This window comes from Poecilia formosa, unplaced genomic scaffold (assembly GCF_000485575.1).
Source record: "Poecilia formosa unplaced genomic scaffold, Poecilia_formosa-5.1.2 Scaffold44, whole genome shotgun sequence".
Lineage (NCBI taxonomy): Eukaryota > Metazoa > Chordata > Actinopteri > Cyprinodontiformes > Poeciliidae > Poecilia > Poecilia formosa.
This window is the reverse complement of record NW_006799983.1, coordinates 1,558,559-1,584,304: the sequence shown is the minus strand read 5'-3', so window position 1 is coordinate 1,584,304 and position 25,746 is coordinate 1,558,559. Positions and strand designations below refer to the sequence as shown.

General features: G+C 39.7%; 1 protein-coding gene across 3 annotated transcripts in view; it reads left to right on the top strand.

Moving 5' to 3' along the window:
• The first annotated feature begins 22,536 nt into the window (after positions 1-22,536).
• The window catches only part of ndst3 (N-deacetylase/N-sulfotransferase (heparan glucosaminyl) 3), a 54,259-nt gene continuing 51,049 nt past the window's right edge, over positions 22,537-25,746 (top strand). For 2 of the 3 annotated variants that reach the window (XM_007551847.2, XM_007551853.2), the window contains exon 1: positions 24,323-24,618. The gene's annotated coding sequence lies outside the window, so the exon portion shown is untranslated. Of the gene's footprint in view, positions 22,984-24,322; positions 24,619-25,746 lie in introns of those variants that run through there. The other variant, XM_007551849.2, reaches the window with a different exon arrangement.

Genomic DNA, 25,746 nt, shown 5'->3' with positions numbered 1-25,746 from the left:
CCTAAAGCGTGCTTTCCTGTGGCATGCCACAGAAATCGAATCTGATAGGGTTCAACAGATCAGACAAACTTTGGGGCCCAAATATAACGTCCACATCTGCTGGAGTCTCTCTTTTTGGACAATATGCTTTCCTCTCAATCCCTCTTCGTTCCTGCTGTCTTCAATCTGTCTTCCTCTTTACATCTGACCTTTTCACTTCAGAGTTTCTTTATACCATTGTGGTCTCTCATCTTGTTGTCTGTTCCTTGTCTCTCCTGCCACACCACTGACCTTTTTATTTTCATTCTTCCTTTATTTCTCTTCCCCCCTCTCCTTCTGGTCTGGGCTGTAATTCAGCTTGTTTCAGGGCCAGTTAGGCAGCCAGCGGAGTTAATCTGTCCTTTCAGGTCATAAATCACTGCTTGGCATCTCTCGTTCTTTCTTTATCTCTGTTTCTTCTCCCCTCTTCCTTCATTTCTCTGGCTTGCAGCATGGATGTGAACGCATACTCTGAGGTGATTGTGACCGACATTCAGTGCTGGTGCCTCATGTCTGAGCACACCAGGTAGGGTTTTCTTTGCATGTGGCTCTTATTGCTTCAAAATCCAACAGATATAAAGAAAAACTGCTTACTGTTAAAGTGTCACAGCCGATAAGATAATACTGCTGAAACGTCAAGACCAATCAGAAGACTCTCTCAGCAATGCGCTTTGGTCTGTTTTTCGTGTCTGTCACTGTTCAAACAGCAATAGCACACATTGTTACTTTTAACCGATGAACTAGTAAAATATTTAAAGCATTTTGCCGGGTTTGTTAGATGTGATAATGCCCTGTAATTGACTGTAGAAGATGATAAACTATTTAATTGTACCATGTATCTCATATAATATCAGTGTAATTAATTAAAATATATTATCATTCCCAAAACTCAACCTGAAGGTAAAGGTTTTTATTAGGCTGCATAAAATGAATCATCAATACAGAATAGTAGCAGAATCGTTAAGCCCAATATAGTTCATTCCTTTGCCAGATTTAGATTTTAGTTTCATTAAACTCTGAAATCTGTTTCTGATGAGAATGAAACAGATGTCCCTCAGAAAATAGATTGATTTTAAATGAATACCATTTTTATTTACAATTAGGAATGTCGTATACAATATTCTTCATATTCTTAATCTGGAAAAACTGTACTTTTTTTCGTAAACAAACCATTCTTATAATCGCTGACTATCTTTTTGCATCTTTCCATTTGTTTTGAGGATTTATTTTGTTGATAAGCTTCAAATCTTTGAGCTTCAAAGCCTGCCTTGCTATCATCCTAATCTTAATTCCTCCACAGATTCTTTTTTTTGTTGGGGGGTCCTGCTGTCATTATGAACTGTCTGTTGTGCACTTAATTGTTTGTGTTTTCAGAATATTTAAATAGAAATATAAAATATTTGTTCAAATTATTCATAGAAACAATCGAATGTTGGAAACACTGCAATCACATGGAATAAAACATTCTAATCAGTTTGGACCAAAATTAACCTTTCTGGCCTAATGCTAAATGTTTAAAATGACGGAAATCTAATGGTGTACGCCTACCAATCTACTGCGCTCCAACTATCTACGAAGAAGAATGTGGAATCTGATCGAGGAAAACTGGTTCCAATGCACTGCGATTGTGAGAAAATGAAAAAGGTTCAGGGGGCATGAATATATTTTGCAAGGGACTTTATCTACAACCAGTACATGAGAAACCACTGACCCTTGTAACAAACTAAACTACATTGGAAACAAGAGTGGTGGAGTAAATGTGAAGGAATGGCAAGGTGAGAGAGAAATCAGGTTAGCGTAGCAGGGGGGATGAGAGAAAAAATATCGGGAGAACACTCTTGTAGAGGAAAGTTGAATAGGAGGGAGGCAGGGAGGGGCTTTGGGGTGGGTGGATGAATGAATGTGCTGTGGATCTATTGTGCCCAGCTCCTGAATGGAGTGTTAGGAAGCTAAGTAGTAACTGGTGATTTACAGCTCCAAGGCCATATCAGCTGTAGTGGGCAAACAATACCCTTTCACAGGCCACAAGAGGAGCCATTTAGGAGTGTGATCTGGAAGTGAAGTGGGGCGCCGTGTTTTGGAAATTGGCTGCTTGTTGCCAGAAAACACCTCAGCACCAGTCCGGAAAAGCAGGGTGAGAAAGCAACGAGGGAAGATTAAATGAGCACAGAAAGTATTATTCTGATTTTAGTTTTTCTGTGTGTGGTCACTTAACATGAGAACCTTGGGGGGGGGGAAGAGGTCATACTACCTTAATCATTTCATGTTTTTTGTTTTGTTTTTTTGGTCAACTTCCTTCCTTTCCCAACTCTCAACTCCCTGCACTCAGGGAGATATCTCGAGACGGCAGTCATCACCAGTGAAAAGCTGGGGACCCTGAACCCAGACCTATCTGTGGCATTAGAACAACAAGCCCTGTGACGAATGGGAGAAAATAGAGGAGCAGCGATGTGTGTACATGTGTGTGGGTGTGCACTCCCGCATGCGAGTCCTCAGCTACACTTCTGCCATTCTGATTTGTCGAGAAAGATAGATTCAGTTGACCATCCTGTCTCCATTGTACTGCAGAATTGTGATAAGGAACCCCACACGCACACACCCAATCATTCACCCAATCAGCAACTTCATCCCACACTGCATTGCCCATTCTGCTCTGCATATAGATTGCACGGAGGATAATCTGCAAAGAGGACTCAGCGGAAATAACACGAGAAGGGAGAGCTTGCAAACACACACTGAAGCACCTGCATGTACGACGGCAGCGGGAGCAACAGTTGGCTGTGGCTTTGCCTTCCCCAATCCCACGAGACCTCTATTTAGAGACCCCAGGGATTTCAGGCTGCATCGTAATTTCCATTCCCTTTCCAATTCACCCCCTCCTCTGTTCAGTCCCTCCTCATCCTCTGCCCACCACACTTGCTCCTCAGCTCTGACAGAACAGTTAATCATAGGCTCTGCAGGTCTCATCCTATGGGTGCGCACGTGCCTGCATGCACTTTACTTTTAGCCAAAGAAAGAATATGTCTCTCTCGCTTCATTTGATTTTGGCATGTGTATCGTCTTACTCGGGTGCATTGTAAAATACAAAATAATACAGTATAGTTTCAAAAACAGTTTATATGTTCAAACTGCAGACAAGAATGAAAAGTGTGAACAAAGTTCCTGTGGAGTCTGGGGAAGTATTGAATTTAAAGGATTTGTTTTTTTTTTTTTTTGGTTTGGATAAGTATGGAAATCAAAACAGAGCATTAAAAATACCAGGATTTCTGTTGTCTAAACCCATTCAGCTATCCACAATTACATGGAGCAATTGTGGCACAACTTAAAACCGGTAACAATAAAAGAGGTAATATGCAAGACACTCATGGTAACCCTAGAGGAGCTACAGAGAGCCACACCTCAGGTGAGAGAATCCATCAATGTGACAAGTACTGATTGTGCTTTTCACAAATATTGCCTTTAACCCTTGTGCGTGCAAGGACTGAGGCAAACGTGGAGGACTGTGGCAAATGATACAAGTTTTACGGGTGTGGGGTTGGTTGGACCCCATTTGTAAACACAAGGGTTAAGAAGCATAAGGAGATAGCCACCACTTAAATATTTTAAAATGGAGAGAAAGGGAGAGCTAACATGGCCAGAATGTCAAGACAAAGAAAACTCCTACATGCCCAGTAAATGGCCAAACCTTCCTAACTTAGAGCAACATCTTAAATACTCCTGGAATATTGGCCGTCAGCTTTCATGAACTGTGCCCACCAGCAAACTGCAAGGCCACACCACACACACAATTTATAGATGGAGAGAACTCATAACAGCTGGCCGCTGCAGTTACTGTGCATCTAATTTCCAAATGACATACGTAACTATCAGTGACGTGCGGTGAGGTTCATTGCTGGTGAGGCACTGACTTATGACTTGGACACCATGCATGTTAATTTACGTATGGAAATTTTGCGCAGGCATACAACGCTGGAGGGCAAAAAGACTAACCTTTTACATGTCATCCATAGCCGCATTAACTCAGTGAAACTTAGAAATGTAGGCATTGATTTCGTGCTATGATCCACAGCAAAGTGATCTGTATTCGCCAAGCTACGCAGACTCGTTGCCATAGCAACTGACAACAATGCCACTTCATGTTTTAGGATTTAACACCAAAAAACATTCAAGAATTTTGCACACAGAACAGAACATTTAGTCTGTTGTTGTAGTACGTTTTAGGCTTAATGTTTAATTAATAAATAATTGCTGTGGTAGATTAGCTACCGCTTCTACTTTACTGAATTATTTAGACATACAAACTGCTCACAAAACGCACATTTCATAAAAAAAAAACATATTATTGCTGTCTTACCTTTATCTATCAATGAAATCCATGCACCGCTAATTCTGCACAAAAATATCCGTTCATCCAAAGCCAAGTCTATCTTCGGCATGACTTTTCTACTCCGTTTGAGAATCATCAAATGGTCTTGAAGCAAAACTTTCAGCTCCAGTGTTGGTCTTCCTTTAGTTATCTCCTGCTTCAGTTGAAAATCTACTTTAGAAAACTGTTTAAGTGTAGAAATGTAGTCTTTTGTGTTTATGTCGGAAGGGAGGAGAAAACAAATATATCGCTGTACTTTACTTATTTACTGTATGGCTAGCTCCATGGCTAGCTCACTGTGTCTTACTCTACAGTTGTGCAGTCACAATATCTGGGATCATGAGCGCCCCCTGCCATGAGGCAAGAGAACTGCCTGCCTCACCTAGAATCTGTTCTCTGCCGTTTCTGATCGCTCCTCCGCACACAAAACACGATACAAACACAGTTGGTGACAAAAAGACACTGTACATTATATACATAAGCGAAATTATGGAAAATCAGTCCATATATTAAATGAATTTTATCCATTTTATTGCTGGCGTACAGACAGGAGGAACATGCTCACATAGAATGGCAGACAGTGCAGTTAGTGAGAGGTTGCGCAATCCCAGGTGAGGCTCAGCTCGCTGCTGCCTCACTGGCTTCGCTTCTGAGCATTTGAATGGGAAAATGCGAAAATCCAGCGATTTTGAAGACAAAAATAATCAGAATTGGTTAAGCTAAGTAAAAAATAGATACTTTATAGTACAAACCACAGGGTGAAATTAGCAATATAAATGGTTTTATTATTATATATTATTTTTCTGCCTCACCTGCCTCCCCTGACCGCACGTCACTGGTAACTATATAGCAAAAAGCTCAAGAAACTTACAAGAGTTGAGTGAACAGAGGGAAATCAATGCAGCCGATGTTCCTAAACTAAAGGTAGGAAGTGGTACCTTACAAAAATCTGTACTTGCAACTAGTTGTTTTTATATACTGCTCCTACAACCAAATGCACAACAAAAAGTTTTACTTCACCCATACAGTCAAAAACTTGTATTTCTTAATATGTGCAGGGTCTAAAGCTTTGGGCTTCTGATCCAAACCATGTACTGTCACTTTGAGATGGTTGTAATTCTTCTTGATTTGGAACTTCCTGTCAGCAACATTGATGTAGGATTTTAATAGAGAGAACTTTAAAAGTGGGTCTTAAAACACCTCTTTGAGGTTCCAAAGAATAGTCAGACAAAGCACTTCAAACTCCGAACATAAATCATGTTTCCCTGTATTCATATTCAGGACCCCGCTAAATCTGGAGACATTTAAAAGGTTGGGTGTGCGTTTGGTTTTGGTTTGTTGATAGTTTAAGACATTTGATGTGGAAGCTTCATCTTACCTTACTGACCTCATTCATCCATACAACTCGCAAAGACCTACCCTCCAGTTTGAGTATGAAATGTATTTTTTTTCCATGGCAGAAACCTTTTAAATGTAGGTTGAAGCCACTTAAAAGGTGTGCTCCATTTTATCAAATCTGGCTTTTAACACCGTTGAACTTCCAGCCATAAATGACTGAATCCAGGAGGCTGGTGTAACTATTGACACACTGCCTTAACCCACATTGATTCCAGCATCAAGAAGAGGAGGAGTTTCAGGAAGGAAACTCTGGGGTGTCATGTGGACCCTATAACCCAGGACTAAGGGGGTATTAACACCAGACACATTCGATCCACATTTGATTAAAACAGAACAGAGTTTGCTTACCCCGGACCTTTGGTGCAGGAGTGAATACACTCATGTAAAGTCTGGTGCAGACCAAACAACTGGACGGAGACCCACTTTTAGAGGTGGTCTCGATCCGCTTCCAAACAAATTCTGGTGAGAATACAGACTGGTCTTGATCTGAACCAGCTTCAGGAAATATGTCTTTTTGGACTTCATGAGCCACCGTTGCTGGGCCTTATGGTAAAAATGATTCCCTTAGTGTTGCTAATGCTACTAATTATTGTACCTGATCCTCTGTTTTCTGCTTTGCGGTGTTGCTGCCAGCATGTTGTGGGTCAGGGCAGACAGAGCATCTCGTCTCATTAACCTTGCAGCATGCGTTTGCTGACTGTGTTCCATAATTAGAAATACATTTTGAAACCTAAATTGAATAAGCTGCTCTTGACATTCAAAATTATATTCCAGTTGTAATGAAAAGCACAAACCTGCACAACAGAAATGCAGTACTTCAAAAGTTTGTTTTTCCGAGTCTGCTCCGACATTTCTGTCCAATGGGAGCGATGCTCATCACCCGTGTGGCTTTGTTTACAAATTTTAGACCACTTGCAAAAAAGCACTGCACAAGCAATAGGGATACAAGCAATAATTGACTTATTAATCGTCGTACTTTATAGAAAAGAAAGCTACGTGATGGAAACCAGGAATGATGACGTCACTGGGTATGGATTCTGTGGTAGAGGTAGATGACTGAACTTGCACCACCAAAATCAGCTGNGAAAAAAGGAGGGGCTGTGAGCAGGCTAGCATGAATCATGGCAGGAAACGGATATATAATGACACATAGCAACATAGTACATTCATCCATATCACAGATATTTACACAACATGAGACAAGGAAATATAAGCTAATCAAAGAATTGTTGCTTAATTTATTTTAGACTAAGTGGTGATTATTTCTTTACATGTTTTGTGAACCCCTGGTCAGTTGCATAATAGCTCTCCTCCATTTAAATTTTATTTTAGTATTTTAAGCCCTACATACAATCTATGATCATTGCTGGGGACTGACTCAGTTGGCTCTTTGTGAATGTAAAACCATCAGCAGACGATGGCATTACATTTCTGACATATTCTCATCAGTCCATAAAATTCACAGTCCATCCCCAGACTTCAGTTTCTGATCCTTGTTTTTTTTTTGTTTTTTTTTTGCTGCAGAAGACTTAACTAATGCGTAAAACTTAACTGTTGCAGTAAGAAAACAAATCAGAAAAATTAGAGCAAGACACAACAATTTGGTCATATCTGATCAGCTGTCATGTTTCGTGATTTTATCTGCTGTAGGGACATATGACCACATTTTATCTGAACTCTTTTTGAGTTTGAGGAACTATGGGAATCTTTTCCAATTTGAAAACAAACTACCCATAGCTCAGTCTTGAGATGTTGAAAGCACGTGTCAAAATTGTGCTTACAGACTTGTCAAGTGTTTCTAACGAGGTCCAATCGGAGGAAGAAAAACTCCAAGTACAAACTTCCACTCATGTTTTAACCTCTGCAGCTTTTCATCTGACAGGAAATTAACTGTGAGATGGATGTTTGTGAAGATCTTTTCACTAGAGTGCCTAATCTCTCCAATGTGCAACCCCACAAATAACCCACATCATACACTCAATTTGAACAATATTACCTGAACAAGTTTGTTCAGAGCTTGTAAACGTGCCTCAGTCTTGATAGGCAATCTTTTTATTTTTAAGACCTAAGACAATCTATTTCAACATCAGTTTAACAATCTTAAACTGGAATCATGGTGCAGGAAAAAAAAAAACTCATTCTATGAATAAAAGGTGACTTTTTCTTTGAATATCTATAGAAATACCCTCAACTTTTAGACCACACATAATTCCAATCACCTTTTTTCCACGAGTGTTTCATTGAATCAGTCATTACTGACAAAACACCAGCCCTGTAATGCACTCAAAGTAAATGCTGCTGCACTTGGTAAAGAACCATTAAAAATCATTTATAGCTAATGGAATAAAACCAAAGGACCACAATTAGTAGCTGAGTCTATATGCACACACATTACACAACCACTGATGTGCTACTTATCTTTAGGCTGTAGACATCAGCTCAGTGCCAAGCAACCTTAACGTTTGCTTTACACATAGCTCTAAGAGATGTGACTCATTCATGCCTGAGCTCCACATTGAATCCTTTCTGTGTTAGATTTCGTTAGTAGTCATAGAATGTGCTTGTTTTTTTGTTGTTGTTTTTTTTTGGCTTTTCCAGTTGTTGTGCCTTGGAATTTACAAATGGTATTTCATTAGGATTTTAGGTGACAGACCAACACAGTAGTGCAAGTTATGAAGCAGAGGGATATAATGCATCGCTTTGTGTCCAGCCTGATTGAGCAAAAAAATATTTGAAGAACCTTGGGTCACAAAGTCTTTCAGGGGATGTTTGTAGCGGTTTTGCACATTTAGAATGTGAAAGGTTTGCTCTTAAAAACAGCTTGAAGTCAGTCAAACTGGATGGAAACAATCTTAACTGTCAAGTGTTGCCATAGATTCTCCATTAGATTAAGCTCTGGACTTTGACTGTGCCGTTTTAACACATAGATATGCTTTGATCCAGACCATTCCACTAAACCTCTGGCTAGGGCCATTACTTTCTCTCTCTCACTATAAACCTAAGAAAAATGCAGTAGAAAAGGTTTCAATGTATTCCAGCTGTACTCCCTGTAATGTCTTAAAACAAAATTGCCTGCTGGCAGCAGGCAAACAGGTTCCTATGAAGAGGGTTAAAAACAAATGGTTGTCAAACCTTTGACATTTAATTGTGTACAGAAAAAAACAAAAACCTAAAACTACTTTGGTCCATCACATGCAGTGCTCAGTCAAAACTTTTGTGGCTTTAATTGCACAAAAAACCTTAATGCGTGCTTGAGGACTCTTTGGATCTCATCTCGGTTATTGTTGTCGCCTTTTGAACCTTCTCATATGATGCGCCGCTTATTTACCCAAAGCTCAGCGTCCACCCACAGTGACCCCCGACCCCACGCCTCCCCGTTATCGTTACTGTTATCATGAAAAAAAAAGGGGCATCAACGAAGTAATTTCTTTGTTGTCAGTGTCACTCCGCATTGAGAGGAGCCAGTAGAAGTGACTATGGATGCCTCTTGGACGCCTCACTGGTGAGGAAGACCCAGGACATGCTGGAGGGGCTATGTTTGTTTCTTGGCTGTTCTGAGAATGACTTGAAATCCCCCCAGACGAACTAGGCCTGGCGTTTGAGGAGAGGGAAGTTTGGGCCTTTCTGCTTAGACTGCTGCCCCCCGTGACTCAACCCTTGATGAGCGGAAGATAATGAATGGATAGATAGATGGATGAATGGAAACTTAACAACGACATACTGAGTTACTAAATATGCAATTGTTAAGTGGTGGGGAAAAAAAGCAGTAGAAGAGCTGGTTTAATAAACACAACAGAGGACATGTGCTTCCAAAATCCAAGCAGACTAAAATTCTGTAGTGGAATAATAATATATAACACCTAAGATATTTGATAAAGCTTGATCATTTGGAACTTTATACATAAGAAGATTACTGTAATTATATTTTGCAGGTCGTCAGTGCTCTCACTGCAGATCACAGTGCTCTCACTGCAGCATTTTGAATCAGCTGGAGGCAGAAAGTAATTTGAACATCCTGATAACAGGTAATTGAAATAGTCTAGAAGCAGCAAATGCTGCATCACTTGGAGGTTGGATATCCCTCAGTTTTTCAGCACAGGTCTAAAAGGTGACATATATTTCTTTAATCTTTGGAACATAGCCCAATCTTTCACTCACCAGTATTTTTTACAGGTCTAATTGAGTAACTGCACAATTACTGAGTCGGTTTTGTAATAGGTGTTTATATACAGTGTACAACAAGACACGGTGTGTTTTCGAAGCGTGTAAAATTAATTCAGACCAAAGAATTACCACTTATTTCTATTTACCAAATGAAGGAATATTAAGGTAGGTTTGCCTGTATTATGTCAAATTTCAAAGTGTAAAGACAGAAAAATGATCATAAAATTACAAGAAGGTTTGCGCTAGAGGAAATAAAATCAACAAGGTCAAGGGATGGTGTGAGATTTCTGCGCTGCACTTCTTTTTTTTTTCTCTTTTTTTTTTATGTGCAAGCTAACCCCTCCCTGTACTTATTCAAGTTGATATAATATCCTGCCGGACACACACATTCGACCCTCTCTCTCTCTCACACACACACACACACGCACACACACACGCACACACACACACGGCATAGCCATCAAGTGTCCGTGCAAATGTAGGTGTGAGGAACTATTTCAAGTCAGCAGTTCTGAGGTGTGAAAATTGCTCCTGCTCCCCAGGATATTTTTAATTTCCTATTAAATATCATTACACTCACATGATTATGCACAGGCACGCACACACACACGCGCACACACACTCTGGGTTGCTCTTTCCCTCTCTCTCTCTCTCTCTCTCTCTCTCTCTGTCAAAGACAAACTCACCAAGTTCACACTGCATGACTGACCAAGTGATTCTCATCCTTGTCCTCCCTTTCATTAGATAGGGAGCGATCTATTCTGGGGTAGAACGGTAATTCTTTGTGGTTTGCTCAGCTGAAGAAACGTCTCCAATAGCAACTGAGACCTATGGCCTCCACCTGCCCTCCACCCCCCATGGTGTCCAACTGTCTTTCTCCTGGATTCTTCTTATGTCTCTTTTTAGTGTACACCTGTTTTTTATTATTATTATTATTATTATTATTATTATTATTATTGTTATTATTATCATTTATTTTTGGCGGTGTGTGTTTACATGTAAAACAGGATAGAATGTAGCGCTCACAGATCTGTAAGAGAGCAAGAGCAAGAGATGAGCACGTCAGTGTCAGATGTGGACTTGTGAGACTGAAGAGAGGAGTGATGCGACTGTTATTGATCCTGCCTGGTAATTACAGCACGATTTATTACAAGAGGAACAGAGGGGGTGGGGGGATGGAGACCGAATGTGGAGGTATCATATTTAGTTTGGGGTTGTAAGGCAGGTTTTAGGCGAGAGCGAACAAGGTCAGAGAGAGACAAAGATAGATCACTTTACCTCTCCCTCCCTTGAGTGTGATGTGATCCGATCCCTCCTGTGCTTTCTGACATCCTCTGTTTTTTCTCTCCCCCCACCCCCTGCACTTGTTCCTATTTTCTTTTTTATATATATTTATTTATTTAGATCCTCATGTGATAATATGGTGCCAACTGCGAAAACATGCGTTCCCTGCTGCATACATCCAGCTTCCGCGTGTCTTTTTTGGCTGTCAGAAGCATCACTTGTAATCAGTGCTAAAGATGAAATGTTGATGTGATATGAAACGAAGGTGCGTGCTGTCACTCCAGCAGCAACAACCCTGCCGGCGTTTGTGGCTTGTAAAAAGTGTGGGAGCACAGGGTTGTTTACAGAGACGTGTGGGCGTCAAACATGATCTTGTGGGTACGCGTAGTGTGCCTTTATGTGTGTTTCTGTTTGTGCAGAGGCAATATTGTTCCCGAATATGTCAAAAAACTCTGTTCTTATTGGCGAACCACATCCTGTCTTTCAATGAGTCACAAAGAAAAACACGCTAAAACCAAAACATACCAGGTCTACTCATGTACGCTTCATTGCACTGTAGTCGCATTATGCCTTCCTTCCTGTGACCATTCACTGTTTTGTAATTACTTTTTAGCTGTGACCTGCAAACACATTATTCCCGATTAAAGAAAGAAAGGCGAAAGTAGATTGTGGAGTTTGACTTTGAAAAAAAGTTATAAAAAGGTTTTAAGACTTCTGCACACACACACACACACATAGCAAAGCAAAAATAGGACATAGAACCTCAATATTCTTGGAAAAACTACATATGGATACACGTCAAGTGCAGCTGATTCCAACACTGTGACTTCAAAAGCCTGATGAATTTAGTTTGGTATACTACTGACAGAGTGAGAGTGAACATCATGGTGAGATCAAATGAGCTTCCTGGGTCTGCCAGAAGGAAGATGGTAGCAACTTATGAGTCTGGTAGGGGATTCAAAGAGGTCTCAAAAAATTTGAAATCACTCTACTCCATGAAAAATAGTCAACAAGTGGAGGACACTCAGAGTAACTGCCAACATGCTTAGGTCTGGCTGTAAAGCAAATTTAACTCTTGAGAGCAGCCCACAAGATGTTGATAAAAGTCCACACAGGCCCTAAGATGTCATCACTGGTCCTAGTTGGCTCCTGTTACTTTTGACATGAAAGTGCAAACTTTTGATATGAAAGTGTAATTTTCCAGAATCAGAAAAAGACTGCAAAGGTTTAACTTTCAAGGGACGTGAATAAGGAGGAAACTAAGACTAAGGTTTGACATATAGAATGTAATGAAAGACCAGGACTTATGAAATAATACCGTCAGAAGCCCAGATCTTGATCTCGTTAAGATGCTGTGGGGTGACTTACAATGCATACAAGAAGCCTTTCAAACTTTTCACAGCTGAATGTGGAAAGTGGAACAAACTATCCGATTGGTGATAAAGATTGGTAGATGATTACAAGAAGCTTCTCACTGAAGTTATTGTAGTTCAAGAGAGTAAGATTAGCTTAATGAAAAGCATGCTTGACACCTGCTTAATGGTTATTTTTAAAAGGTATCTCTAATTGCGCAAACAAGCCTCGTCAAAACACATTCTGACTTGTTGAGTTTGACTTTTTCCTTTATCTTGTCATCATCCAAACAGGAAACTGTGGAAGGCAAAAAAATTAAATAAATGATGGATTATCTATGATAATATGGGTTGGTTTCTCTTCCATAGGCCATTGGAGCCTCGTTTGAGTACATGGAACCTCAACTTTTTTTCTTTTTTTCTTTTTTAATATCAAGATAATTTTAATTTAAAAGTTGATTGACTCTACCAGTATCTGAGTATTGATCGTCATTGCATGTTTTAGCAGATCTGCGGTCCAAAATATACATCCAAACCAATACAGGGAAAACTCAGACACAAAATAAACCTTTCACAGCCACATCAGCCCTGAGACCTAAATCCAATAGACAGCCTGTGTGGTGATCTAAAGAGAGGAGAGTCTGCAAGCAATGTAGAGAGAGAAATGGTGAAAAGATACAAAAGATTCAGTGCTTTCCAAATTGCAAAAAGTGGTTGTCCTAATGGTTGACAACAGGGCCCACTAATACTCACAATTTCTCAAAATGTTATTTCTGAACATCGAGTTTCTCCATCTCCCAACTAAATGCACTCAACTTAAATACTCCTTTTTTCTACGTTTATCAGTGTGAGATTATACTTTTTGTATATGACAGAGGTGACAGCAGATTTTACCATGCCTATAAATAGATATAAAATTAAGTTCACATAAAACTTATATTCATAAACATCTAATGTGAAGGTATGGAAAAAAAAATAACACATGTGATTTTATTTTTAAACAGAGCATAGTTTGCCTTTGTATGTTGCTATGGAAATCTTGCCACTGGCAGCAATCCAGTAATAGAAAGATCCTGGTTGGGTTTATCTATATGCCGGATCCAAAAATGGAGAACGGCATACTTTTCTCCTTTGTTTCTGCATGCGTGTGTGCTGCAGTGCATGTACGTTTCTACGGCTTATCAACATAAAGGTACAATAATGATTGGTCAAAAAATGTTTCCCTATAATTTGCCGGGGGAATGTGGAGTGAGAGGTGTGTGGTGATGGCTACTTACTCACTTAGCCTGTGAGCTCTGAGGAGAACATCTATCAACATTTTCAGACTCGGAAAGAGGTCAGGAGTCATGAGATTGGTTTATTTCTTTCTCTCTTATGGAAACAAACACACACAAACAAAAATATCCAGTACATTTAGCAGGCAAAACATCCAAGCTGCAGGCGCATGTTGACATAGAGTGAAATATAACTTTTCTATGGAAGCAGGCAGAGAGCTGATGCATCTCATTGAACAATAGTCTGAGTAATTAGGGCAATTAGTGCGGACAGGCAAGTATGGGACTTAGCTTGTGCCAAACGGAAAAATAAAACTGGATGTTGATAAAATCCATCCTTTTTTTTTTTTTTTTTAAGGAGTCATACCCACAAATCTGCAACACAGTTAAGTAAACTGCTTTGTGTAGCAGGTCTGTATTTTAAGCTGCATTTTCAATGCTGAGATTAAGGGACAGACGGATCTAAATATATGCATCAGAAGTCCACACAACAACAACAACAACAACAACTATAAAGCAATGGTTATGAGTCTGCAAACTCTCAACTCGACTCAACTGGGGACTGCAGCTCCAAAGAGGAACTTTATGGATAGTCATCCTCCCCCCCGAATGGATTCCACTGGAGATTATAGGGTTTCTCAAACATGCATAAAAGAATCAAAGTAACACTCCACGTACGTTCTTTTGACGAGGGAATAACATTAAAGCATGATATAAAGCTAAACTAAAACAATATAATAGTTAGTGTGGTAGCATTTGGTATCTGCCAGCTAAAAGAAACTGAAAGAGATGGACAGACAGCATGCCAATTATTTGTAGCAGTATGAGAATAATGTTATTAAAAAATCATTCTCTGGGATTTGAACCCATGACCTTATTGCTAAAAGGCAACAGTGCTACCAAGAGCACCACCATTTAACCATCCCCTGATCACTGATTCTTTAAATTATAATTTCAGCAACCGTATATCACCTCGTCTCACAAACTGCATCCATCATTACTAATATAGTTTTAGGGACAAATGAAATCATAATTGTATTATATTTATTGAACTTCTCATCATATTCTAATTATATTTCCATTGAGTGTGTTTCCTGTAAAGTATTATAAATTATGGGCCCTGATCAAACCATACCTTAAAATTACTGCTAGAATGTACATTTTTTCAGCTCTCAAAATGGGTGTGACTTGATGCACACATGGGAGAAATGTCCTTTGTTCAGAAGGCAAAAAGTCAAGATCAACCAAAACCGCAAAAGTATGAAATGTGGAAGTGTTAAAATATGAGCCATTTTTCACTAATCAGACAAATGGGTTGTTGCGAAATGTTGAAGAGTTAAATTAATAATATGTATGTTTTTATCTTATTAGAGAATATTTATGCTGAGGTCTGAGCATGTAGCATATGCTGTATGTTCGTAAAAAGAAACAAAAATAAAAATGAAAAAAATATCTAATTTTGGCTAATCTTCGCACTCAGTTTCCTAAACCGAAGAAACAAAAAGCCAAACTGTGCACACACTTTGCTAAACTGAGGAATGAAACCTCCTTGATATCTCCTTTTAGTTTTTCTACTTGGCACTTCTGCTGCTCTGTAATCAAGTAAGTTAAAGTATCGCAATCTCTGCCAAAAAGGCGTTTAAGATCAACAATCTGCCCAGTTTTTTTTTTTTTTTTTTTTTTTTTTTTTTGTCTTGATTTTAATTAGGGTGCCTTGGGATGGACGCTGGCTGAATACCTGCCACCATGACTTCTGCCATCACATGATGCTAGGCGATGGTAATCTCTCCCAGTTTTTACACTCCAGATCCATCCAGTCTCTTTAGGCCTCACAGAGGGACCCGGCGCTCTACAGAGCCACCATTTAGCTCTCAGCGGGGCAAAGAGACGATCGGGGAATCAGTCGCGCCTCCTCTCTTATCTCTCACTTAACAAAAGCCTCTGATGAAGACAACAAGCGCTCTCCCTCACGCTCGCTCTCATTTATCTCCGTGCTCCTCTCTGTTTAGCAGTCAGAGAGCTAGTTGAACATGGCAGCTCTGACACTTTCCACATAGCGCTTTGTTGTGTCTGTTCTCACATGCGTCTCTGTGAGTGACTGCATCCTCGTGTGCACCGTTGTGAGTAAGAGATGACACATGTGCTTTCATGCTTTCTCTGCTCTCTCAGCAGTTCTTGCTGCGCGGTCTGCGGCTGAGAAGGTCGCTGTAATTACGCGAAACGTCAACACAAACATGCATGGGAACGTATAGCTTACACTGAACCCTGCGTGCTGATGTCTGGTAATTCATATCTGGCTTATTGTTTGCTGCAGCCAGGACCAATGCTGGAGTGGCTCTTCTCTTGTCATGCAGAAGAAATGGGTGAACAGCCTCTCTAATTACACTTCACCCACTGACACTAATTTACATACAAACACAATTGCGCTCCAATCCAAACCTTCATTATCTCTGGATTCCATTCTGTAGGGCATGATATTTTGGCTGTTATATTTCATTCAAGCTTTGTTTCGCAACACGGCTGCTTAGTCATTCCACTAAGTGCGAGACACAAATTGTAGCCTTCCAAGTGATAGTACAATCTGAGAAAATGTGCAAATATCACAAACTAAGGAAATGACAACTATAAAGGGATGTGATGCCAAAAAAACAAAAAACAAAACCTCTTTAAGTTTTTGTTCTCATCATTTCTTATTCATCATATATGCAAACATTTTGACACCTGCTTCATTTGTTAACTAAGGCAACAAATTGATTTCCAAATTAGATAAATATTCTTTTACTATTTTATGTATCTTATTTGCACAAAGTCATTCTCATGCTCCTTAAACTTGTTCCAGATAAACTTTGATGTGTTTTCTTACTTTAGCAAAGTATTTGCTACTTTTGCGTATCAACTACTTTGTTACATATGTACACAAAGTAGTGCATACGTAAATGAACGCAAAAAATATATGTTGCTTTATTCTTTTTCCGTTTTTTTGTTTTAACAATGATCTTAAAAGTGGGGAATGAGTTGATATTCAGCTCTCCAGCAAAATTCGAGCACATTAGGAATAAAATGAGCTCTGAAAAAACTTCTAACCTCCATAATCAGAATCAGCTTTATTTGCAAGATTTGTTCACACAAACAAAAAATTTCACCCTATAGGTCCTGGAGAGAGGAAGGATCTTCCCTGATGATCCTTTCTGCAGACATAATTGTGTGTTGCAGAAGAATCTGTGCTCTTTTTGTGGATGATCTGCAGTTTGAGTTTGAGTTCTTTTATTTTGGAAGCGGCAGTTTGGCCATTTTGTTATCCAGACAGTGGACATTAAACCAGGTTGATTGAGGGCAAAGGTGAGTCCAGTTGCTGAAGTTTCACAAGCACGCCTGCCTGTTTACCTCATCGGACTCCTCTAAGTCCCACAGAAAGCTGCTGTGCTGCCACCAGTAAATTTGATGAAAAATGGAGAAAAAATGCCTAGAGAGTACAGGCTGATGCTTAGGATTTGCTGTCTGTTTAAAGTGACCACAGAATGGTGGCAGAGAGCGTAATACCTTCTGCCTCAACGTGCTTTTAAAGGTTAATCAGTATAAAGTGCCATGACTTACCAAACCTCTCGGCATCTCTTTCATTCTGAAAATTGTAATTGTTGCACACGAAGCCGGAACAGACTAATCAAAAAGTGTTTCAAGGAAACAATTACCCCAGTTCACTGTATAAATGAAAAATACCTGCTTTGAGAATGACTATGAGCAAGTCCCTGCTTGTATTTGAATTGCAAGAGAATGTGACATCGTTGCAAACTCAGTCCCCTCTTTCTTCTTTTCAAAAGAACAAAAATCAATATCTGTCACTGTGTGGTATGTTTAGCCCAGACATTCCCTTAATATGGAGAGCTTTTTATTTATGCTTCAAATGAAACTGGTTACACACAATAAAGTCAATGTTTTTCTAAAAAAAATAAATAAATAAATCTAACATGCAATGTTTTAAAAATTATTGGGTGATCATTGCAAGTTATTTTGCTTGCTGTATTAACCAAACATATTTGTAATTATAATTTTCCCTGTGAAGAAGCAGCATAACAAAATCTTCAAAGATTTGATTTATTGAAGGGGATTGGTTCAAAGTTCTGTCATAAAGTCTTTATAAAAGTCATTAATTTTATCTTCAGTTTTGCAATCAAATTTTGTCATAAATCTTCAAACGGAGCACCTAATTTAAAACAACCCTGTGCATTGATGAACACTGTAACTTTTGCCTTTGATGAACACAGAGGTATTTGGAAGGGAAGAAAAGCTGCTGGATAAAATGATTGATGATGGTTTGGTCGTGTATAGCAGTCAATGGCACAACGTCTGTAAAAATCTGATGAAAAAGAGAATGGCTTCAGTAGCAAAATCCCTTCACTATAAAAGCAGCTCAAAACCACAATGGATCACCTGGGGACACACAAGCTGAGGGCTATCACAGCCTACCAACCAGAATGTAATGTATATATATAAAAAAAACCTCTGGATAGATCTTAAAAAACAAGAGCATGCCTCACAGCGCAACAATCTCAAAGTAATTTGAAAGAAGAGAAGCCAGTCCCAGAAAGCACAGCTAGAGGACTCCTGTCTGGTCAGAAAATTTGTTAACAAACTATGATGTCTTATGCCTTTTGTAGATCAACTCTCAGGGTTCTTAAAACAGATCTCAAAAGTTTAGATTTTTTTTCCAGATTCAAATTTCAAGAGCTTTGAATTACTCTTACGTTGTTTTTAACATGTAAATACAAATTTCACCACAAATTGACCACATATACTTCAAGGTCAGGTGGACGGATGGAATTAAAAGATGCGGTGCACTTTTCCTAAATGTTAAGGGATTGTTTTCCAGGAGCACTCAAACACCATCTTTCCTCCTCATCATAATGGGTTAATTGTGTGTAAAATTTTGAGGAAAGAGATTATTTGAACTCAGTTCAAATAATCTCTTTTCAACAAAAGGTTGAAAAAGTGAAGCGCTGTTGGTACTTCTCAGTTTCCAGTTTACTGTAAATGTTACAGGAAATATTTTTCCTTGCTCTATTTTTCTTATTCATATTCATACCTGGAAAATATTTCTGTCAGATATACTTTTCAGCAAAATTTAGGATTCCAGATTCATCTTTTACCTCTCTTCACGGTGACAGAATTTGCTTGCTTTTGCATGGACCTCAATTACAAATCAGTCTGCCTCATTATTAGTGAGTACTTCAGTATATAAGACTACAATGGTGAGTCTCCCTTGGAGTCTATGCATTTTGTTTTTCACATACTGACTGGTGTTCACTCACTCACTCACACACACACAAACACACACACACGCGCACACACACTAAATAAGCCCCATTGTAAAGCCATTATAATGTGAATGAGGGCTGCGCTAGCTCTACTGAGGTTTGTGTGAGTAAGAGTGTGTCAAAGCAAATGGGTTGGAGAGATTGATGAACTGGCAGGGAGTAAAAGGAGAACACCTAATCAAGTTAAAACACTGAGTGACAAGCAGTAGCTCCTTGATCGGCACTCAAAAGAAAGACCTGATATGCAAAAAAAAAAAAAAAAAAAACAGAGACCATAAAAGGGAACATAGGAGAGTATTGAATGCTGGCCATTAAAATTGTTAAGCATGCAAGTTTGAAAATGTAACATGCAATAAGCCTTGTGGATGAATTTTACAGTGTGAATTACTTTTTTGGGAACATATCCAATCTTAACATTAAGATTAAAATTCAACAGAATATGATTGTTCAGTCAACCCCTATTGATGTAGGTTGCATTATGAACATGTACACCAGCTTAGTGAAGGATGAGGCATGTTGCAAGGCGGGCTGTTTAAAAAGCTCCTGTGGCAGTGAAATAATTAAATTCCACTTTTAGTTAGTGTAGCCACAATCTTTAAGGCAGAACTTGGTGTCCAAATAATGGTAAGACTGATGTGTTTGTATGAGTTTTATTATCACTATTCATTTAGTAAAATGTATTATCTGTCATATAATAGTTTCTTTGTTGAAGTACAAAGTTAAGTTTGTTCCCAACTTTAGCCAATATAGCAGTAGTGCCAATGCTAACGTCATGTAGACTCCAGTACAGAACGTTAAAGATGAAATATTTATATAGGTTGTGATATCATTGACTTTAGTAACTTTGTAGACATAAATGTTTAAGGCTCCATTAATGCAACAATTTAAGTTTGTATCCACTTTCATTTAGTTTAGGTGCAGTGCAAGTGCTAATGGGTCTTAACCCTGAGACAGTCATTGCTAATGACACAGCACACTTTAACCATGGCTGTCTGAAAAAAAAAGTTGGCTACTATTTTGAAATGTTTTATATGTTGATCACAAAGCCGTTTTTATTTTTATTTATTTATTGTTCTTTTTGCAATGGAGGACACATTAAATAATTCCATTTCAGAAATGGGAAAGATGCCTGTTGGCAGAGGTGTCTGCTGTCATGAAGGAAAATCCTTCAAATTTGTTCTGGCACACCGATGAATACATCCTTAAGACTGTATTTTTATTAATCAGGAGTTATTGCAAATGATTGATCTGCGCTTGTAGCTCTTTTAAAAACATACCGGAGAAAAATGCTGCCATCTCTGCTTTTTGTGTACTTTGACTGATTACATCACAAGAAGCACAAAAACCTAGTATTAATAAATTATTGAGGATAGTCAATTTTTGAAAGCTTTCAACATCAATCCTGAAGCATTTAAATTAAGTTTGAGCTGGTAGGGGAACAAAATGGAACAATTTGTGAGGGGTTTATGGGTTATACAAAACATGTTCATTATATTTTTCTGTAAAATTTATTGTCAGATAAGATATCATTTTTGCTCAGTTCTGTCTCTTTTGAGCTCCTTTCAGAATGAGCTGTTTTAAGACGTCTGTCAATGTAAATCCAAATAAGATACAGCTGGCCACACCACCCAACTCATTTCTTACACTCAAAAGAAAGGCATGTATAAAATGCAGCCATTTTATACATGTAAAAATGTCTGCAAAAAGATGTACAGTTGTACAATTGTAGCTATATCTTTGACCCAGAGTCAGAAACGGAGGAAGCGGAGCCTCCTGCACAACCATCTAGGATGCAGCAGTGGTTTCTGAATGGTAAGTCAATGGCAAAACACTTGTCCTCCACCAGCCATTGTACAGCGCATACAGAGTTGGAGGGAAAGAAAAGTTACTGAAATGAATAAATAGACTGATGTGAACCCCCGTGGGTTGATAGGAGAGGGGCTGGGCTCGAATGGGGTTGCTAGGCAATGGGACAGGGCCTTTCTTGTGGCTTAATAGGTTTTTGAAATGGCTTATTTTACAGACTTAAAAAAAGAACATTAACTTAATGCCAGAAAATGTGTGGATGATGTTTTTAAGTGCTTGTCCTGTTGAAAAGAAGAGACCCAAGTGGAAGTACAAAAACATGCGAAACGTGAAATAATTTGGATAATAGGTATCCTTTAAGCTAGAGTTTGTCTGCAGTGGCATCCAAGCCATGATGAATGATGCTGTGGATGGAGACGCTGAGGCAAAGGGTGATAATTAACTGACAAATTAACTGGTACAAATCAATTTATCTTCTTGTTGGAATCCTATCTAATTAGTTTCCAAACACACATGCCACTTGTTCAATAAATAATCGCCATACAAAAATGGGTTCATTATATTATCTACCTGTCAATGATTTGATGGCAACAGGCACATTTTCTTAAACCCATGAACTTTTCTCGCATACAAATCAAATATTCTATGACATCCATGTAAAATACAAATTGCAAAATTGACGTTTATTTTTTTTACCCAAACATACATTTTTAAATTTGACTGCATAGAAAGGTCTGGCTGCTTTCAATGTAAAGTCAGAAACATTCTTCTGAAATGTCAAATTTAAAATTTTAACATCAGCTCTTGATTGTACAGATGCGTTGTAGGCCTATATCTCTTTTCTTTTTTTTTTTTTATTAAAGGGAATCAATGTCTGTTGTGTTTATGTGAAGTTTAATACGTCAATATGAAGCAGAATAAGTAAAAGCTAAATATATGAGAAACTAAATAATTTGAGTAAAAGTATATTTAAAATGATTAGAATTAAACTTTTTTGATTAATTTAAATTTTTTTTTACATTTTCAGAATTTAAAAATGTTCATTTATACGCAGGGGAAGAAAATGGAATAAAAAAGTAATTAATAAATTCTGAACTGTGTGCAACAACCTCTACTTTTATGTTTATCTTTTTAATCTGTGCATCTAAGTTACCAAAGTTATTGTTTTTTTCAGTGCACAGATATATCCCAAATTGTTATATTAAAAAATATATATATTCTTTTTTGTATATGATTTTATCGTTTCTGATGGGCAAGATATTGATTTTTGTCTCTGTTTTGTTTTTTTTTCCTCCTGTTGCGTAAATTTGACGCGGAGAGCTTAAAGTTATTTTAAACAGCGAGAGGGAATCGGCGAGGGGCGCGATCAGCCCGCACCGGTGCGCATCCACATGTGACATCGCTCATCCGAGCAACACCAACTAACGGGCCGAGAGCTTTTACCTACCCCGTGATAGCTGATGCCCGAGAAAAAGGCTGTTTGTGTCAATCAACCCCTACCTCTCTCGCCTATCTCTCTCTCTATTCCTCCTCCCCCCTCTGTCCCCTCCACGTTTTCTCCCTCTATCGCCTCCGCTAGTCAGGCGCTTACAAACCAGCAGCCTTTACGCGCGGCAGCCAGTCGTCAGCGGGCAGCCGGATGCGTCGAGGCTCCGCCGCATGTCGAGCTGAGATTCACAAACAGATATCGTAGTATAGGGCGGGATAGCTAGCGGGGGTGGGGGGAAGAGAAACAGAAGTGTGATGAATGGGGGGGAGGAGAGAGGATCATTCCGACTGGACGACCCCGCTGCTTTTGTAGAGACGGGGAAGAAAGGGAGGAGGGAGGGAGCGAGAGATGGCACAACGCCTCAGCATCCAAAACACACGGGTGCACCACCGAGACTGGAGCCCCGGACCCATCACCGGCACCACCAGCAGCAGCAGCAGCAGCAGCAGCAGCAGCATCACGTTCACCGCTCCACCGCCTCGCTTCCTCCCGCACGGCAGCCGCTCAGCCCGGGTTAGAGGTAAGTGGGCGAGTCTGTGCAGGTTCCCGAACATTAACTACAACAGCGTGAAGCGGGACGGGAAACTGTTGAATTACGTGTTATTAGAGTTTTTGCATGAATTTGCTCCTGTTGGATTAGAAGGTGCATTAAATCAAATTATGCAAAGACGAAAAACAATGCGAGAGGAGAAAATGAAGTCAAACAGGGCTGTTTTCTTTTGCCTTTCCTTTGTTTACACTATTGCGCGGCACCACTGAATTACTTGTTAAAACTGTAATATTAAGACAATTAAATAACAAATTGCTGACTGATAGAAAAGAACAAAAGATGATATTTTATCTTTTTTTAGTTTAAGCAACTAAAGTTGTTAATCTGAGGGTAAAACTTCCACGTGAAGTCGTTTTTTCAACCGTTGCGAGCGCCCTCTTGTGTCTTAGCGAGAAAGCCTAGTTGTACCTTTTATTAACGTGTTAAATCAGTCTTCCATTCAGTCAGAGCTCCAACCACCAGCTTCCATAAAACGCCTCCTCTCTTGCCTAAAGCACCGTTTATTCCTAAAGAGTTCAGAGCGTCTCTTTCATCGCCCGTCTCCTTTTTTTTTCCTGAATCTCAGACAGGAGATTCTGACAGTTTGATAACCTTGAATTAAAATTGTAAGCATTTTAGGTATTTCAGCCAGATGACTTCCAGTGTGCAGCAAAAAAATTGGAGAAGAGTCAGCGCTGCACTACTCCATACAGCCGAAGACACATAAGCTTTCTTACGTACATAAATAAAAGGACTTTGAACGTGAAAGAAGGGTGTGTGGGAAAATCTTATTGGTTTTGAACATTTTTGTAACTGTGGTATACTTTGATACCTATAGCTGATGTGTGATATGTAACAAGATGTTTTTGGAGGGGAGAGTATTTTCATGAAAGNCCTGTTGCGTAAATTTGACGCGGAGAGCTTAAAGTTATTTTAAACAGCGAGAGGGAATCGGCGAGGGGCGCGATCAGCCCGCACCGGTGCGCATCCACATGTGACATCGCTCATCCGAGCAACACCAACTAACGGGCCGAGAGCTTTTACCCACCCCGTGATAGCTGATGCCCGAGAAAAAGGCTGTTTGTGTCAATCAACCCCTACCTCTCTCGCGTATCTCTCTCTCTCTCTCTCTCTCTCTCTATTCCTCCTCCCCCCTCTGTCCCCTCCACGTTTTCTCCCTCTATCGCCTCCGCTAGTCAGGCGCTTACAAACCAGCAGCCTTTACGCGCGGCAGCCAGTCGTCAGCGGGCAGCCGGATGCGTCGAGGCTCCGCCGCATATCGAGCTGAGATTCACAAACAGATATCGTAGTATAGGGCGGGATAGCTAGCGGGGGTGGGGGGAAGAGAAACAGAAGTGTGATGAATGGGGGGGAGGAGAGAGGATCATTCCGACTGGACGACCCCGCTGCTTTTGTAGAGACGGGGAAGAAAGGGAGGAGGGAGGGAGCGAGAGATGGCACAACGCCTCAGCATCCAAAACACACGGGTGCACCACCGAGACTGGAGCCCCGGACCCATCACCGGCACCACCAGCAGCAGCAGCAGCAGCAGCAGCAGCAGCATCACGTTCACCGCTCCACCGCCTCGCTTCCTCCCGCACGGCAGCCGCTCAGCCCGGGTTAGAGGTAAGTGGGCGAGTCTGTGCAGGTTCCCGAACATTAACTACAACAGCGTGAAGCGGGACGGGAAACTGTTGAATTACGTGTTATTAGACTTTATGCAGGAATTTGCTAATGTTGGATTAGAAGGTGCATTAAATCAAATTATGCAAAGAGGAAAAACAATGCGAGAGGAGAAAATGAAGTCAAACAGGGCTGTTTTCTTTTGCCTTTCCTTTGTTTACACTATTGCGCGGCACCACTGAATTACTTGTTAAAACTGTAATATTAAGACAGTTAAATAACAAATTGCTAACTGATAGAAAAGAACAAAAGATGATATTTTATCTTTTTTTAGTTTAAGCAACTAAAGTTGTTAATCTGAGGGTAAAACTTCCACGTGAAGTCGTTTTTTCAACCGTTGCGAGCGCCCTCTTGTGTCTTAGCGAGAAAGCCTAGTTGTACCTTTTATTAACATGTTAAATCAGTCTTCCATTCAGTCAGAGCTCCAACCACCAGCTTCCATAAACCGCCTCCTCTCTTGCCTAAAGCACCGTTTATTCCTAAAGAGTTCAGAGCGTCTCTTTCATCGCCCGTCTCCTTTTTTTTTCCTGAATCTCAGACAGGAGATTCTGACAGTTTGATAACCTTGAATTAAAATTGTAAGCATTTTAGGTATTTCAGCCAGATGACTTCCAGTGTGCAGCAAAAAAATTGGAGAAGAGTCAGCGCTGCACTACTCCATACAGCCGAAGACACATGAGTTTTCTTTCGTACGTAAATAAAAGGACTTTGAACGTGAAAGAAGGGTGTGTGGGAAAATCTTATTGGTTTTGAACATTTTTGTAACTGTGGTATACTTTGATACCTATAGCTGATGTGTGATATGTAACAAGATGTTTTTGGAGGGGAGAGTATTTTCATGAAAGTGCTATTTAGCTCAACTCACACTAGTTACTGGCATAAGTAATGCCGTTTTCATCCTTGTGCTGGTAGATCTCCAAAGAGCAGTTCCATTTTTTTTTGCTCCCCTCCTTTCTCATTTACTGATCTAATATTTCAGGAGTATGGCTGGAATCCCTCCTCTTTGACCTTCTCCCTGCTTGTGTTCCCTAAAAGTGAAGAACAAGAAAAAAGGGAGAGATGGAGAATCTA